The 17,908-nt window shown below is 35.0% G+C and overlaps 1 protein-coding gene and 1 pseudogene across 31 annotated transcripts in view; one reads left to right on the forward strand and one right to left on the reverse strand.

The window, feature by feature from the left end:
* The window catches only part of SOX6 (SRY-box transcription factor 6), a 583,500-nt gene that overhangs the window by 207,813 nt on the left and 357,779 nt on the right, over positions 1-17,908 (reverse strand). The gene's annotated exons all lie outside the window — the stretch shown is intronic.
* On the forward strand, positions 8,109-8,511 carry LOC100466089 (annotated as a pseudogene).

Here is a 17,908-nt window from a genome sequence, read left to right on the forward strand (position 1 = left end):
TAAACTTGGACAAATGCTCCTTACTTGCCAAGTATTTTGAAGGAAATTTTTAATATAACATTCATAGAAATAGTCAACCAATTTTCCATGAAATGTAATTCCCAATTAAGGGGATATAAGGTCATGCTAATTTTTCTCATTTTAGAAGAGACAAACTTATAATTTTACTTAGTAATTAACTAAACAACACAAAAATGTCCATCTAAAAAAAAGATGAGAATATTAAAATGTCTAAATCTTACAGCATTATATCATCATAAATTTTAATTTTGATATTAAGCACATGTTCTTTTTTCATATGATAAATATATAAACACATGAATCAATGAAAAACTTATATTTGCTTCTAAAGATTCTAAGGCCTTGGGTTGTAACTAATGAAGAAATAATGAAAATTATCTTAAAGCAAAATTAAAGGAAAGTCCGGTCTAGCATGAAGACAGTAAAACAAAACTTTCCCACTTTGTTTTAAGTTGAAAATTCAGCCAAATTTTTGGAAATCTACACCAGAGTTATATTCAATAAAAGCCACAGAGTCAATGGCCTTTCAGTAAATTCTATAGGAAAAGAATTTCCCCCAGTTCTACAAAACAGTATTAGAAAATCTACATGCCTACAATTATTCAAGTTTCTAGGAAACCAACAGCAACATTGTTTACCAACTTTCTTCCTAATATAGAAAAGTAAGTAATTCCCAAATTATATTAATAGGAGTATGAAAAGGAACCTTCTATACCTCCAAAACTGAGCTACATTTGGGTCCTGAACTGTATCTCCAAGCTTATACACAGACATTACCAAGCATAGTGGAATTGAAAGTTTCTAAATGAAATACAATTCCTACCCTGATTCCATAAATAAATGTATTTTATATCGTTAATTATAAAGACCATCAGTAATTTAAAAACTGAAGGATCTATGGTCGCCTGGGTGGCTCAGTTGGTTAATTTCAGTTCAGGTCATGATCCCAGGGTCCTGGGATTGAGCCCCACACATCAGACTCTGCGTTCAGCACAGAGTCTGCTTATCCCACTCGCTCTGCTCCTCCTCCTCTCTCTCTCTATCTCTAAAATAAACAATTAAAATCTTCAAAAAAATACTGAAGGGTCTAAACCAAGTAAAGATTAAAAAGGCACTGGGAAAACAAGCAAACACCAAAATATAAGAAAATCTACTAAATGTGATTTGGGAAAAAGGATTCTGCCATACCTGGAGTTTTTCAGGCACTGCTTTACAGGGACACCTGAGTTAAGTTGTAACAGTGTTAGTTCACAGCTGTAAAAGTTACTTCAGAGGAAGCAGAAATACGTTTTGTTTTGTTTTGTTTTGTTTTTTTAAGGAAAAAAGTCTAAAATACAAAAGTAAACATCAATTAGGAAATTTCAAAACTGTGTAGATCCAAAGGTAATGCCACTATACAATGCCAATATGACTAAATAGGTATTTGGTGTGGATTTGGAACCAAATTCAGTTAATAATAAATGGCATAAAAATCTAGTTTCCCAACATCTTTCTTTAGGCAGGGAGTGGATTTGACTACTCAGACCAGGGGGGGAAAAAAGGAGCAAAAGTGACTGAAGCATTTATCAGTCTTTTGCGTGCCAAGAAGATGAAAGAAACAAACGAGACTCTTCCAAGATTCACGAGTTAAAGTTTTGGGCCAATGTATTCTAGGCAATAAAAGATACTTTAGATTCAGGGAAAACACTTCCAAGTTTTAATTATCGTTGCAACAAGCCAAAAACAAGTGAGTTCCCAGATTATCAGACGTGGCTATATTTAATGTAAACTCTTAAATCCATTCATGAGCTAAATGTAAACATGTGAAGTAGCTGCTGTTTGGAACTATCTGTGCAACTGAGAGCACAGGTGATCAAGAGTTGACTACACACACTCTTTTGTTCCCTCCATCTGTTCAAATGAACTGAATAATCAACAGCAGCTTAGACTACTTGGAAAGAGCTAGTAAGAGTTTACTCTGGCAACCCAAGAAATACAAGGNAATGTAAACTCTTAAATCCATTCATGAGCTAAATGTAAACATGTGAAGTAGCTGCTGTTTGGAATTATCTGTGCAACTGAGAGCACAGGTGATCAAGAGTTGACGACACACTCTTTTGTTCCCTCCATCTGTTCAAATGAACTGAATAATCAACAGCAGCTTAGACTACTTGGAAAGAGCTAGTAAGAGTTTACTCTGGCAACCCAAGAAATACAAGGCAGAGATCATCAGCAAAGGTGAGGTGATATAATTATTACTATCATTCTTTTCATTATCATTATAAAATAAAAACCATGGGAGAAATCCTATCAGGTTAGTAACTCTACCAAGATAAAAATATACAGTAAGGAATCATTCAGTATTAGGCTACTCATTTTAACCTTCTTTCTATTTGAGTTAGTAAAGTGATACAAGTCTATCATAAAAATGGTTTTACTTAGTCTAAAAGCTTATTGTCAAGGGCGCCTGGGTGGCACAGCGGTTGGGCGTCTGCTTTCGGCTCAGGGCGTGATCCCGGTGTTGTGGGATTGAGCCTCACATCAGGCTCCTCTGCTATGAGCCTGCTTCTTCCTCTCCCACTCCCCCTGCTTGTGTTCCCTCTCTATCTGGCTGTCTCTATCTCTGTCGAATAAATAAATAAAATTTTAAAAAAATAAATAAAAGCTTATTGTCAAAATGGATATATAAAATTATTAAGTATTTAGTTTGTATAAGGTGAGTAGACAGGAACGATAACATTGTTTCAGCTAATTTACACATGAAAATAAGCTAGATATTATAAAAATCTAAACAACTAAAAAAGTACTAGAAAGTGCCTTCACATACGTTATTAAGTTTTTTGAACCTTGAAAGCACCTGGTAAGGCAGCTATCATTACTGCAATTACAAATGAAGAAAAAGACAGAGAGGACACAAGATTTACTTAAAATCACACAGCCAGATCTTAAACCCTAACTTCAGACCTATTTACTTTCCACTTCGAAATAGCCAGTTCTTCTAGACTGATATTCTGAGAATACATGTTATCTTGAAGTTCCACAGCAATCATTAGCATTAAAGTAACATTATGCTTATTTTCCCCAGTCTGAAGTCCCAGGTTGACCCCATACACTGGAAAACAGGAAAACTGGAAGAAGGGAGACAGAGAGAGAGAGAGAGAGAGAGAGAGTGTGTGTGTGTGTGTGTATGTGTGTGGTAGGTGTATAGAGCTCTAAATGTACTTCCCAATTTGAACATAAGCAAACAGTTGTTACAAAGCTTACTGCCTATCTGAACTTTAAAGGGGAAAAAGGGAGCATTATAAAAGAAAGAAAACATATCTCACATTTTTCCCAATCAACCCAGCTTGTTTGTTCCCCATATTTTCCATCACTGGTTTTACCAGCATTAACCTACATCTGAAGGTGATCCGTCAAAAATTCATCTTACTTATTAAAAAATAACTTGAAATGTCTTTCTAAAAGTATACTTATTTAAACAATCTTTAAACAATCACAGACTCAGAAAATCAATGTAGTAAAGAATCAAAGAAGTCATTTCACTCCCAAGTTTTACACATCAGGAAGCTGAAAGCCAGAAGGGAAAAGTGATATGCCTGATGTCAAAAAAGGTAATTCAAGTTAGGACTAGAACGTAGAAGTCCTGATCCTCAGCTCGTAACTCCTTCCACTGTAGCATGCCACCTCTTAAAAAATCAAGTGAAATAATCCACTTTAAATTGTTTTGGGGAGATACTTGAGTTCAGTAATCATTTCCCTCAATCCACTCAAAAAGCAATATTTTTATTTAAATGCATTTTCACTTCCTCAAGTCTATCAGGTAATCTAACAATGAAATGCTAGTCAATGACAGAAGCAATCAATAAGTAAATATCTTAAGAAGCACAACTTGTTCAAAGATACTAAGACTTTCATCCTGGAATCTCAGCATGCAAGTTTTCATTTGTGTTGGTTTAAAGAGATTAATCAGAGTTCAAAATGATACTTTTTCAGAAATAGCAAATCAGGATGTTTCACAGGTAAAACACCTACATACAAACTTGGAAAGATTTCAGTGCCCATCATTGATCAAATTTTCCAACTGGAATAATATGGGCCATGAGAATCTTTACATTTCATTGGCCCATGTGTTTGAAAACCTGAGTGCCTGTGGGGTTCTCCAGATCCTAATTTCCTTTAAATGAGAGCCAAGCTATATAAAGAGCTCTAGGCTTAAGCTCCTCAAGAGACAAGGCATCATAACAAAAAATTTCATTTTTTTTCATTTCTAACAAGATTTTCTTTATTGGAAATTACATTCTCAAGGATAAAATTCTATGTGTTAAAAGATTACTATGTGAAAAAATATTCACTGAAAGAATACTGGCTGTAGTGAAAAACTGAAAACAAATGGAAAGTTCAATTATAGTGAAACGATGAGGTGAACAGGTCTATCTATATTCAGGTGCTGATTACACAGAGGCAAATTGGATTTTTAACTAATATTAGGAAAACCCTTTTAAAAATGAAAAAATGCCATGTGATAATGGTAAGTGAAATAAAGCAGCACAACAGTGTGAAAAAATAAGCAGAACAAAAAGATCTGAAGGGGCAATCTAAATTGAATCTGTTTTTAACTGGCAAATTTAGCATGTTTTCCTCTAGTATGATCACATACTACAGATCTCCTTTGAACAACACGGGTTAGGGGCGCCAAACCCTGTGCAATCGAAAATCTGCACATACCTTTTTTGTTTAATTTTTATTTAAATTCCAGTTAGTTAACATACAGTGTAATATTAGTTTCAGGTGCACAATATAGTGACTCAACACTTAGGTGCAATACCAATGCTCATCTCAACAAGCACCCTCCTTAATTCCCATCACCTATTTCACCCAAGTCCCCACACAGCTCACTTCTGGTAACTATCAGTTTGTTCCCTACAGTTAAGAGTCTGTTTCTTGGTTTGCCTGTCTCTCTCTTTTTCAAAAAAGTGATTTAAAAAAAAAAAAATCAGTGGCGGGGCGCCTCGGTGGCACAATGGTTAAGCTCTGCCTTCGGCTCAGGGCATGATCCCGGCGTTCTGGGATCGAGCCCCACATCAGGCTCCTCTGCTATGAGCCTGCTTCTTCCTCTCCCACTCCCCCTGCTTGTGTTCCCTCTTTCACTGGCTGTCTCTCTCTGTCAAATAAATAAATAAAAATCTTTAAATTAAAAAAAAAAAATCAGTGGCATTTTGGGAGTGTAGGACAACAGAAATGTAGAAAGTTATAAAGATTAACAGATAAAACTCTCAAGCTGAGGTCAGATAAGTCATATAAGCATATATTTAGTAAGAGTTCATTGTTTGCTAGTATATAGAGGATGACAAAAATAGAAAATAATAAAATTAAAAAATAGTATGACACTCATCTTGTAACTTGCAAGGCGTGTAATAAAAGCTAATATACAAAAATACTTGATTATGAAGTTGTTTAGTGGAAAGTGACTGGAATATAAATCTGGATATCTGGGTTCTAGTTTTAGTTTTGCCACTTTGTACATAGTTTTCTGAGCCTCCATTTTCCCACCTGTAAAATGAGGGTGTTGGATTAAATAATCTATAAAAACACTTCTAGTTATAGGTTATAATCTAGAAATATTCCATGAGTATAGACTCTCTCTGCAATTTTAATGTTTTATGAAAATCATTCAGTCTTTCCTGTATCTGTAAAGATCTCTTGGTAAGATGAGAAAAAATCAGTTATATGACCAAGGACTATAAATGGAAACATATGTACATATACATGTGAAACAAGATACAAAATGAAGCATTGCTAAGAGAGTCACTCAAAATAGAGTTAAAAGGACAATGAGTAAGTAGGACCTATGCATATCTCCTGTTTCAACTGTCAGAACACCATGAACTTTTACTTTTGACTTTTGTCAATTGCAGTTTGTCATTTGAATTCTACCAACTCCTTGAAAATATCCTTCTAACTTGAATTGAAATAGAAATAATGTAACGCCTATTATCTAAATAGCTGACTGTGTATTAGACAGTCAGTTTAAACTCTGCCAGCACCAATCATAATTCTTTCAAAACAAGTTATGTAACCTCATGGTTTTTGCCTTTATAAACCTGGATTCCCCCCTCCCAACTCCAAGCACACTTTCGATTTTGGTGAATTCTCTGTCTCTTTGATTATAATCCCTAAAACCCCCAACAAACTCTATGGTTGCTTTACAGCCTCCTCTTGATCAACTACATGTATGTATACATATATACACACACACATATATGTATATACTCATGAGATTAACATTATATATATTAATATATACATTATATATTGATATACAACCCAGCATTAACTTTTCAGATGTAATTTTTTAAAGTTAATTTTGAGAGTCACTTCACCAAATTTTAAAACTGCTTTCTTTTACAATGTGACATTATAATTAATGCTAGTTTGGCCAAGAAACTCACTAATTCACAAAATATATTTTGTCTCTTTATGTTTACAAAAGAAAAAACTGGAATAGAAGCAGAATACTTTGTCAAATTTACATGATTCTGTAAATGAGGAAATATAACTTAATTTTTTGACTTATCACAGTTTCATATGTAAGTTCACAGGTTTTGTTTATATATTTCAGGAATAATCAGATTTAGGAAGCAGTATTGTGATACGTTTAAGAGCATGGGCTCTGGAGCCAGATGGCCTAGTTTTAAATCTCAACTCCACTACTGTCTAGTGCTGTAACTTTGATCTTATTGATCTATTTTATAAAATTGGAATAACAACAGGGTATTGTATAGATCAAGCGAGTTAACACAAGTTAATACACGTGAAGCACTTAAACAGTGCTTTCACATAGTAAACATTCAATAAATATCTGCCAATATAGTCATATAATATAATGTCTATATTAAAAATCCATTTTAGAATCTATCCTGGGGCACCTAGGTGGCACAGTCAATTGGTTTTCCAACTCTTGGTTTGGGTCCAGGTCGTGATCTCAAGGTTGTGGGATGGCTCCACGCTCAGCACAGAATCTGCTTCGGATTCTTTCTCCCTCTCCCTCTCCCTCTGCCCCTCCTGCTCGTGCTCTTCCTCTCTAAAATAAATCAACCAATCTTTTTTTAAAAAGTTTAGAATCTATCCTAACAGGAATAAAAGCTAAATGATACAGAATTATGATACATTTTATTCCAAATGTTTAATAAAGTTCTAAAATCAGACATTTTCATTGACTACAAAATACCACTTTATTCTAACAGCTACAAGGATGAAGATGGAAGTTGGAAATCTAGGCATGGTCCTATCACTCACCCAGTTAAACCCTTCAATGGTTCTCCACTAATAAAGTCCAGACTTATTTAAATGGCTTACATACCCTTTCATGATTTTGTACTTGCTTGCCCACCTAACCTCATTTCTCACTTTTCCTGTCCAACTTTAACACCTGCCCACCCTAACCACAAATGCACACACACGTGCTCACATTATTTTCACTAAAAACATGAAATTCCGTAGAAAAGTAATTTCACGCTCACATTTCCAGGTCTCACCCAAGCTATTCATATTGCCTGAAACATTCTTCCACCCATTTTTTCTACTATAGTGTTACTTTAAAAGTAACTATAATTATGAGAGCTGAGAACAAGCCAATGCTTATCAACAGAAGAATGGATAAATTATTCTTTGTTGATCTGGGTATATTATGTGGACAGCTCTTAAGGTAATGTGAAGAATTCATTCATTTAACAAATGTTTACTTGAGCATCTTCTATGCACTGTTCTAAATTCTGGAAATAAGTGAGAAAAACACACAAAAATTTTATCCCCCAAAATGAGATAAAGGGAAAAACAAAGCAAGTTGCCTAACATATTTTTATTTTAAAAATTCCATTTTTAAAATAGGCTAGCAGGGTACAGCAAAGAAAGAATTTTATGTTGTAACATTATATACTTCAATATTCTATTGTACAATAATGTACAGTGATAAGTGATACAATTCTTGGAATTATTAAGAACAAAATATCTCAACACAAACTTACCACACACCCATGGAGGGGGTGTGGAAGGCCCCACTCCCCAGGTATCTTGGCTACAGTACAAGATTGTCTAAAGCCATAGGGAAAATGGTGGAAAATTCACCGTTGCCATTGCCAGAAAGAACAATTTATGGCTTTGTTCTTCTCTTAAGCTCCCAATTTGGCTATATACTATATCTCATGGAGACTTTTATTCCTGAATCTTGACTAAACTCCATAGGCTAAATCCATTGGCCTCAAAAATACTGGGCAATTGCATGGCCTGTTTACCTCTTCATTACTACAGTAATTTGTTATGTACTATCATTTGGAATAAACAGGATGAATACATCTCCACTCATCTCCATTCATAAAATCACAGATAACTATGCTAATAATACAACAGCAGGAGATACCAAGAAGAGGTCATCCCAGCATTAAGAGATATTCCCATTAGTGAAGTAAACCAAATGTTCTTCTTGCAGTCAAAGAACTTTACACCAAAAATTGAATTCTATGCAGACTAATACCAACCATTTATTATGTTTTTGACATAATAATTTTGACCATAATTATTTTGACTATCTCTCTTATTAATACCTAACATTGAAAGGTAAAAAAATTAAGTTGAACTTCTCTTGAGTTCCAATAATATCATTAAATGTTCTCAAATATTAGTTATTAATGGACAGACTAAATAAAATCATGCATTTAAAAAAGAATAAAATATTTCTCACTCAAGGGCACATAATTGTTTATAAGTTATTTCTTCCCAACATAAAAAAATTTCTACTAAAGGTCACTTAAGGAAAGTTCAGTGAATAGAATTTGAGGTGAGAAGATAGTTAAAGAAATTAGTTTCCTTCTAAATTAATGTTTTAAATAATTGTGTGTATGCTGAATAATAATCGAAGATTTAAAAAATACACATTTAACTTTCTTGGAAGAGAATGTTTAGTCCCCTCACTACCATTATATTTACATCTATCACTTGACTCACACTTTTCAAAAAGTATTTTGGCCACCATCAGGGTCCACTTTTATATGAATGCTATATGTGTAAAGTTATGTTTATAATATTACTGATCTTTTCATCTTTTTCACTGCATTGACATTTACTCTAAAGGTGCAAAACTAATGATAAGTAAAATTACTGGTGCTTTAACATAAATCAAGCCACTGACACTGAATTGTACTAGTTAGCGGTCACTGAAGTCTTTGTAACCACACACATATACTTTTTTTTTCTCCCAAGGTTGTACTTAAATTCATGATAGCTAACACATAATGTAGTATTGGTTTCAGGAGTAGAATTTAGTAATTCATCACTTACATACAACACCTAGTGCTCTTCACAAAAAGTGCACATGTATTTTTTTAAATGTCAGTTTCACTTAAAAATTCTGGATAAAACAGTAAAAAAATCTTATTAAATCCCAACTTAGAGTACATCTTATAATATGTGTAACCAAATTATAAGCACATATAAAGTATTTCTGCTACATACCAAAATAACAATAGCTTTCTTGACAAAAAGGACTTGTGTGATTCTTCGAGATCCAAACTAATGGCTTTTTTCCATAGAACACGATTTTTACTTGACAGAATGAATGACAGGTGCAGAATGGTATTCAAACTAGGTTTGTTTTTTTTTTTTAAATTCAAGTATAGTTAACATAAGTGTTATATTAGTTTCAGGTGTACAATATAATAATTCAACAATTCTACACATTAAGCAGTGCTCATCATGATAAGTGTATTCTAAATCCCCTTCACATATTTCACCAATCCCCTCCCCCTCTGGCAACCACCAGTTTGTTCTCTAAGAGAGTCTGGTTTTTTGTCTCCTTTTTTTCTTTGTTCATTTTTTATATTTCTTAAATTCCACATATGACTGAAATCATGTGTTACTTGCCTTTCTCTGACTGACTTTATTTCACTTAGCATTATACCTTCTAATCTAAAAGATCAAGTGAGTTAACGTTGCAAATGGCAAGATTTTATTTTTTCTCGTGGCTGGATAATATTCCATTGTATATACCACATCTTCTTAAACCATTCATGTATGAATAGACACTTGGGTTGCTTCCATATCTTGGATTTTTTAAAAGACATTTTCTCAAAAATGGTATGAAGTTAGTCTTTTCACTTCAAGGAAAACAACTGATTATATTTGTTTTCAATAATAAAATTGTTCTCAAATTTACAAATGTAATATTAATGGATGTGATTATTTTATATTGTATCATGAAATATGTCAACATTTGGAAGCTCTGTATAACTCAGTGATCCAACATTTTCCAAAAGACCAAACCATGTCATAAAATCATACATTGCTAAATGATCCATTCAAAGTACAAGTTAGACCAATGGTGGTAAAATATAAAGACCTCATTATGTTTCAGATTCCAAATCACAATTAACCTTTATATTATTTGTAAATTACAATACAAAGAATATCCACAATTAGCTATAAGAGTTATTAAGATAGTTCACTTTCTAAACCATATATGCATGGTGTTTCATATACTTCAACCAAAACAACATATTGCAACAGATTGAATGCAGGAGCAGACATGAGAATTTAACTATGTTGTATTAAGCCTGACATTAAATAAATGTGCAAAAAAGTGAAATAATGTCACTCTCCTCACTAAATTACTTTTTAGACATTATAGCTATATTTGTTAAATGTTATTTATTTTAACACTTTTGTTACTTCAAATAAATAAATATTTAACATTTTTCTCAGTCTTAATTTCTAATACAAAATATGTAAATAGACAAAAGCCACATAAACAAAAGTTCTTTGGGTCCTCATTAATTTTTAAGAGTATTAAAAAAGACCTAAGGGGCCCCTGGGTGGCACAGCGGTTAAGCGTCTGCCTTCGGCTCAGGGCGTGATCCCGGCGTTATGGGATCGAGCCCCACATTAGGCTCCTCTGCTAGGAGCCTGCTTCTTCCTCTCCCACTCCCCCTGCTTGTGTTCCCTCTCTCGCTGGCTGTCTCTATCTCTGTCAATAAATAAATAAAATCTTTAAAAAAAAATAAAAAAAATAAAAATAAAAAAGACCTAAAATTGCTGACCTATACGTAAACAATTCTAAGACACTAGTCTCATCAGACTACAGGCAACCTGAGTTAACTGTTTCCCCAACTCCAAAGACATGGGAGGCACTCAAATATGTGCTAAATGTAAATGATCCTCAAAACTATTCCAGGAAAAAATACAATTTTGGAATGAATGAAAAGTAGAGGTTTTCAATCAGAACTAAGTTAAAAACTAGCTCTACAATTTACTAGCTTTATGGTTTTGGACAATCATTTATGCTTTTTCTGAGCCTTTGTTTCTTTATATATAAAGTAAGGTTTATAATATCTGTCTAGTAGCACTGTTGTTAAATATCAATAGATAAATATTATTCAATATTGTTAAATAAAAGAGTGAAGATGTGGAGCAGTTAGAACTCTTATACACTGCTGGCAGTAATGAAAACTGGTGCAGCTGTTTTGGAAAATAATCTGTCAGTTCCTCAAAAGGAAATGGGTATATATACCCAAGAGGAATGAAAACATACATCCACGTCAGAACTTGTACAATGTTCACTGCAGCATTATTCATAATAACCAAAAAATGGAAACAACCCATGTCCATCAACTGATGAGTGGATGAATAAAATGTGGCATAAATCCAGTGAATGGAATGTTATTTGCCACTGAAAAGGAATGAAATACTAATACCCACGACAATACTGATGAGCTTAGAGAACATTGTGCTAAGTGAAAGAAGCTCATCACAAAAAAACACATACAATTCCATTTATATGAACTGTCCAGAGTAGGAAATCTATAGAGATAGAAATATTAGTGGTTGCTCAGGGCTGGGAAATCTAGAGAGAAATGGAGGGTGACTGCTCAAGGGTAAGAGATTCCTTCAGGAGAATTGATGGCGGTGATAATTGCACAACTCTATGAAAATGCTTTTAAAAAACCTACTGAATTGTACTCTTTAAATGGGTGAATTTTATGATATATGAATTATATCTCAGTAAAGGCATTGCTAAACAAAAAGCAAACAAAGGTGAAAATGCCTAGCAAAATGCACGATACACACCAGAAGTTCAATAAATGCTTTCTTTGTCTTGGTAATAACTGATACGTCTTTCAAAATCCACTCACAAACCTAAGACACATCACAAAGGTTTGAGTAGATTCAGTGAGACTATGAGAAATATTTATATATCAATGGTCAACAAACAGTATAATGTATTCACAAAAGAAATTCCTATTTTCAGGGTACCTAAATGGCCCACTGAGTTAAGCATCCAACTCTTGATTTTGGTTCAGGTCATGACCTCAGGGTCATGGGATTGAGCCCTGTGTCGGCCTCCATGCTGGGCATGGAGCCTGCCTGGGATTCTCTCCCTGCCTCACCCTCCTTCCCCCCAATTCATGCTCTTTTACTCTGAAAAATAAAAAAAGAAATTCTATTTTCTTGTTTCTAGTTTTTCTTATTGATATTACAGAAACTATCCTTTTTTAAAAATTTCTGTGAAATATGAATGAAAAAACAGGATTAACCTTCTAAGATTCCTTGCAGTTATTTAATATGAACTGAAATTTAATATCTGATTTAAATTTTGGTGTCTTAATTGAGACTTCCTAGTATGAAGTACGTTTCAGGGAAAAAAGCAGAATATCTTGTATATGAGGTATGAGAAGATCGCTTAGCAGATATTTACTGACAACTTCCCTCAGTTAAATTGCTATTCATGAAAAAAAATTTAAGTAATCTCTATCTCATAATTCCTCTTTCTACTAAAGAATAAAATTATTATATTGTACAATAAAAGTTTTGGTATTGCAAATTCATTGACTATAAAGGTTACCTTGAAAAAATATCTAATATATGTCTAGAATAATCATACTAGGAAGCAAAACACACTCTAGAACATTGTCCTTTACCATGGAAACAAAGCTATCTATGCTCTTGTCTACTTGAGTCCTATATTTGTGTTCAGTTAAAAGAGGAACTTTTTGTATCTGAGTTTCAAATTTTAGATCTGCCTATTGGCCTAAGTGAGCAGACAGATCTTGTGGTCTTGAGGCATAAACTAACTAGAACTTCCATTCAGAAGCAGAAGCATACTGATGAAGCCAGGGTGAGTCTTCTCGGACACCCACAGGCTCCTTGTACATCTCTCTAATTCACCACATTCACTCATTCATTGCATAAATATTTGTCATATACCCTGGGTCAAGCAGCGAACCCACACATACCCTGTTTTCATGCAACCTACCTCTGGGTGGAGAAACTCAGATAAAAAAAGAAATTTAAAAATAAAAAGCATACTAAGATGCAGCAAATGTTATAGGGAAAAAAAAGAAGCTAAGAGGGTTATGATAGGTTTCTCCAAGAATGAAAATTAAGCAAGAACTTAGAAATGTTCTGAGCAAGAGCTGGAAAAATGATTCAAAAGAGTATTGAGGAGCAGAGTATTCCAAGAACAAACACAAATGCAAAGGTCCTGAGGTATGCAACTATCTGAGGAACACTAGTAACTAAACATACCACGAGCAAAAAAGAACAAAGGGAAGAGGTGATATTTTGATATAGTAAATGTATATTTGGTCTTCATCCCCAGCTCCTGGCACAGAGCTTCAAAAATCTTTGTAATTTCCTGAGTGGTAAGAGCGAGAGGAGTGTCTATTATTCATAATAAGCCCCTCTCAACTGTACCTGAGTTTATGTTTATGAGGTGATTTGTAATGAGCCCCTCGATAGCTCCAGGAAATGGGCTGGTTGCCAGAGGAAGCAACTATGTGATTAGAGGGTTGGAACTTTCAGCCCCACCCCTGACCTCTGGGGAGGGGAGAGAGGCTGGGGACTGAGTTAATTGCCAATGGCCAATGATTTAATCAATCATACCTATATAATGGAGTCCCATAAAAATCCCGAATGAAGGGGTCCAGAGAACTTCAGAGTTGGTGAACGCATTCTTATCCCAGCAGGGTGGAGCATCCCATACCCTGTAGGAAAAGAACCACACTCGGACCTACCAGACCTTGCCCCATGTACCTCTTCATCTTGCTATTCATTTGTATCCTTGATGACAAAAAAGTAACAGTAGGTTTCCCTGAGTTATGTGAGCCATTATAGCAAATAATCAAACTGATGAGGGGGTTTGGGGAACTTCTAACTTGTAACCAACTTAGACAGAAGTGTGGATAACCTGAGGACCCATGACTTGTAGTTGGTGTCTGAAGTGGAGTGCAGGCATGTGGGATTAAGCCCTTAATCTGTTGTGAGGGCAGTCTGTGCTAACTCTGGTTTGTTAATATGAGAATTGAGTTAAATTGTAGGACACCCAGCCAGTGTCCACAGAGCACTGAAGAATTGTTTGGTGTGGAAAACTCACATCTCTTTGGTGTCTAGATGTGTTTTGAGTAGAGAAACAGTTCTCCTTTAGGAGAGCAAGAAAAGATGAAGTTAGAAAAGAAGGAGAGGGCCATATCTATTTTGTAGGGCCTTTTGGGCCATCGTAGGGGCTTTGGCCCTTATTCAAATTAATATGGGATCCATTATAGGGTTTTCAGACAAAGGAGTGATATGATTTAACTGACATTTTAAAAAGATCCACTTCGGGGCGCCTGGGTGGCACAGCGGTTAAGCGTCTGCCTTCGGCTCAGGGCGTGATCCTGGCGTTATGGGATCGAGCCCCACATCAGGCTCCTCTGCTCTGAGCCTGCTTCTTCCTCTCCCACTCCCCCTGCTTGTGTTCCCTCTCTCGTTGGCTGTCTCTATCTCTGTCAAATAAATAGATAAAATCTTAAAAAAAAAAAAAAGATCCACCTCACTTCTCTGTGGAAAACAGATTGTATGGAGACAAGGGAGAAGGCAGGGCACATCAGCTAAGAGGCTAGTACAATAATCCAGGCAGGAGAGATTGGTGGCCTGGAACAAGTAATGGTAGTGGCACATTTAAAGTAGGTAATTTGAGAAGAGTTGAATATTTACAAAAATATGCGGTAAGTTTTAAGGAAAACAACAAGGGATAGTGATATATCCAGGAGCTAGTTATACAATGAAGCTGTTATCATACCGAGGCCTAAAGCATAAGGGGAAAGGACAGTTATTAGAACCTAGAGAATGTAGTTGTATGGAGAGGGTCACGAAAGGGTCACAACCAATCTACAGCAATCTGGCAAGGGAAGAGCTGTGGAGAGGAAGAGGACAGCAATATTACTCTCCCCCAGCTCTCCTGAGTGCCTCTCATTGGTTGAACCCGAATGGGGTTCTCAGTGCACAAAGTTTAGAAGGCACAGAGAGAGGCAAATGGAAACTATGTCTTGTAGTGAGGAATCAAGGTGAACTTCAAGGTTTGTGACCTGAGCACCTAGGCAGAGGTACTATTTACTGAGATAGGAAAGAATTTAGGTACAGGAGATCTGGGAAAGAAATCAGGAATTCCATTTTAGGTATCTTAAATTTAAAGCGTTCAAGTAGAAAAGTACAGTAGAAAATTGTATATATAAATTTGGAGCTCAAAAAGGAGGTCTGGGCTGGAAATATAAATATTAACCCTACTTGTCATGGATTTGAGATACCAAAGAAAATGTGACACTAATCTATAAATACAAACGATGCTCTTTCTTTGAGAGATAAGTCTTTTATTTACTTTGAAGGGGAAAAAAAAAACCTTAAATAATATTATAATTAATTCCGTCTTTAGCATCCTCTAAAGCATGAGCTTAAAAAGTTTATAATTATCTGTGTTATAATTATCTGCATATGCCATTATAGACTGTGACCTCCTTACGGGTAGAAACCATTTCTTGGTCATCTTTGTATTCCCAATACCTAGCATATAAAAGCCTCTCAAAAATGTTTGACACATGAGTGGAATTAATGAAAATATAAATAAATGAAATTGGGAGTCGTAGGGTGTCCCAAAGGTGCTATCTAAAACGCCATATGAGTGAGAAAAGTTTTATTTTGGTAAAAAAAAAAATCTCTTCTGGCCAACTGTCTGAAGACTCAGATAACCCGATCCATCCTGTAACAGGAGGTCAAGGGGAGGCCAAGAGTCACACTTTAAACAAATGAGGCTTAAGCAACTTTGAAAGCTTCTGTTGGTAAAGCAAAGAGCAAGCACTGTGGAGTCTGAGTAAAGAGCATGGCTCTACACCAGATAATAACAAATCACATTTATTTGTTTGTATCCTGTGCCCTTGAGGCAGAACCTGTTTTTATTTTTTTCATATTAATTGTACTAAATTTAATGTTTATCCTTTCAATATGTTTTTATACTGTTACTATATATGGGTTTATAAGAAAATATTTATGGTATTTTTACATGTTTTCAGTTACATAAATTATACCATATACTAGATATGTAATTTTGTGTCTTTTCATGTAATGCCATGTTTTTAAATTCATACATGTTGATATATATAGCTCCTGTTTATTTTGACTGCTTCTTTATTTCAGCTGCCCTTATAAACAATGCTACAGTGAACATTCTTATACACACGCAAGAGTTTCTTTAGAATATATATATGTGTATATATAGATACATATATACATTGTGTGTGTGTGTGTGTGTGTATATATATATATATATGTTGGATTGCTAGTTCACAGAATATGTGCATCTTCAACTCTGTTAAATACAGCTAAACTCAGACTAGATATATAAACTTACACTACCACAAGTAGTTTATGAGAATCCCAGTTCCCCACATTTAATCTTTTTTTTTTTTTTAAAGGTTTTATTTATTTATTTGACAGAGATAGAGACAGCCAGCGAGAGAGGGAACACAAGCAGGGGGAGCGGGAGAGGAAGAAGCAGGCTCACAGTGGAAGAGCCTGACGTGGGGCTCGATCCCACAACGCCAGGATCACACCCTGAGCTGAAGGCAGAAGCCCAACCGCAGTGCCACCCAGGCGCCCCCCCACATTTAATCTTTGCCGGTCTGATGGATATGAAATGGTATCTTATTATTGCTTTAATCTACATTTCCCTATTATCCAGGCACCCTCTTCTGTGAATTGCCTATTTAATTTTGAGCCAGTGTGGAACCAACAAGCTATGTCTACGCCTTGTATTTTGGCTCCATATCAGCGGCCAGGTCTGTTCAAGAACCTTCATGCCAAAGTCAAAAAGCAGTACCTCTGAACAAAGGGATTTGGATTTTCCTCTAGAAGCCACAAAATTGAGTGGGGGTGACTCTCAGGGGCATGGGTTTAAGATATTAGAGAAAAGTTAGAAACCGATATAGATGGAAATGTTTCTCTCTTTCTCTGAGAGTTTAATTTACTTTGACAAGGAAAAAAAACACCTATATCTTACTCCATTTTTCTTAGCATGTCTAATGTCTCCCTCTCTGTCTTTCCATCTGTAGTGTTTTTGTCTCTCTGACACATACTTAAACACATACAATCTGTATTAAATACAATGAAAAAGCATACATAAAAATATGTGTAATAAATACAATGAAAAATGGCACTCAAAATGGGAAGCTGCCTTGTTGACAGTTTGATGAAAGAAACATAGAATGATCAACTTTCCCATCAGCCGTCAGTGGAGATGAGATAATTTCAAGTAACTCACAAAAACCAATATACTTCACCAAGCACACAATATACATGCAAGAAAAATAGATTTTAATGTAATTTCAGCAGTTCTGTACATAAGTTATGATCCATTCCAACAGGATTTTAATAGATGTTCCTCAGTGAAAAAAATCTCTGTATTTATTGCAACAATATGCAAATCAGTAAAAAAATATGAACACCAATTTCAAAACTAACTTCACATAATACAATTCTTCCATCCAAATCCTGTTTTCAGAAACCTCACTAAATTTGACATAAATCCATTTTTTTTTTTTTTGCTTCTTTAAAG

The sequence above is a fragment of the Ailuropoda melanoleuca genome, chromosome 16 (genome assembly GCF_002007445.2).
Source record: "Ailuropoda melanoleuca isolate Jingjing chromosome 16, ASM200744v2, whole genome shotgun sequence".
NCBI classification, from domain to species: Eukaryota; Metazoa; Chordata; class Mammalia; order Carnivora; family Ursidae; genus Ailuropoda; species Ailuropoda melanoleuca.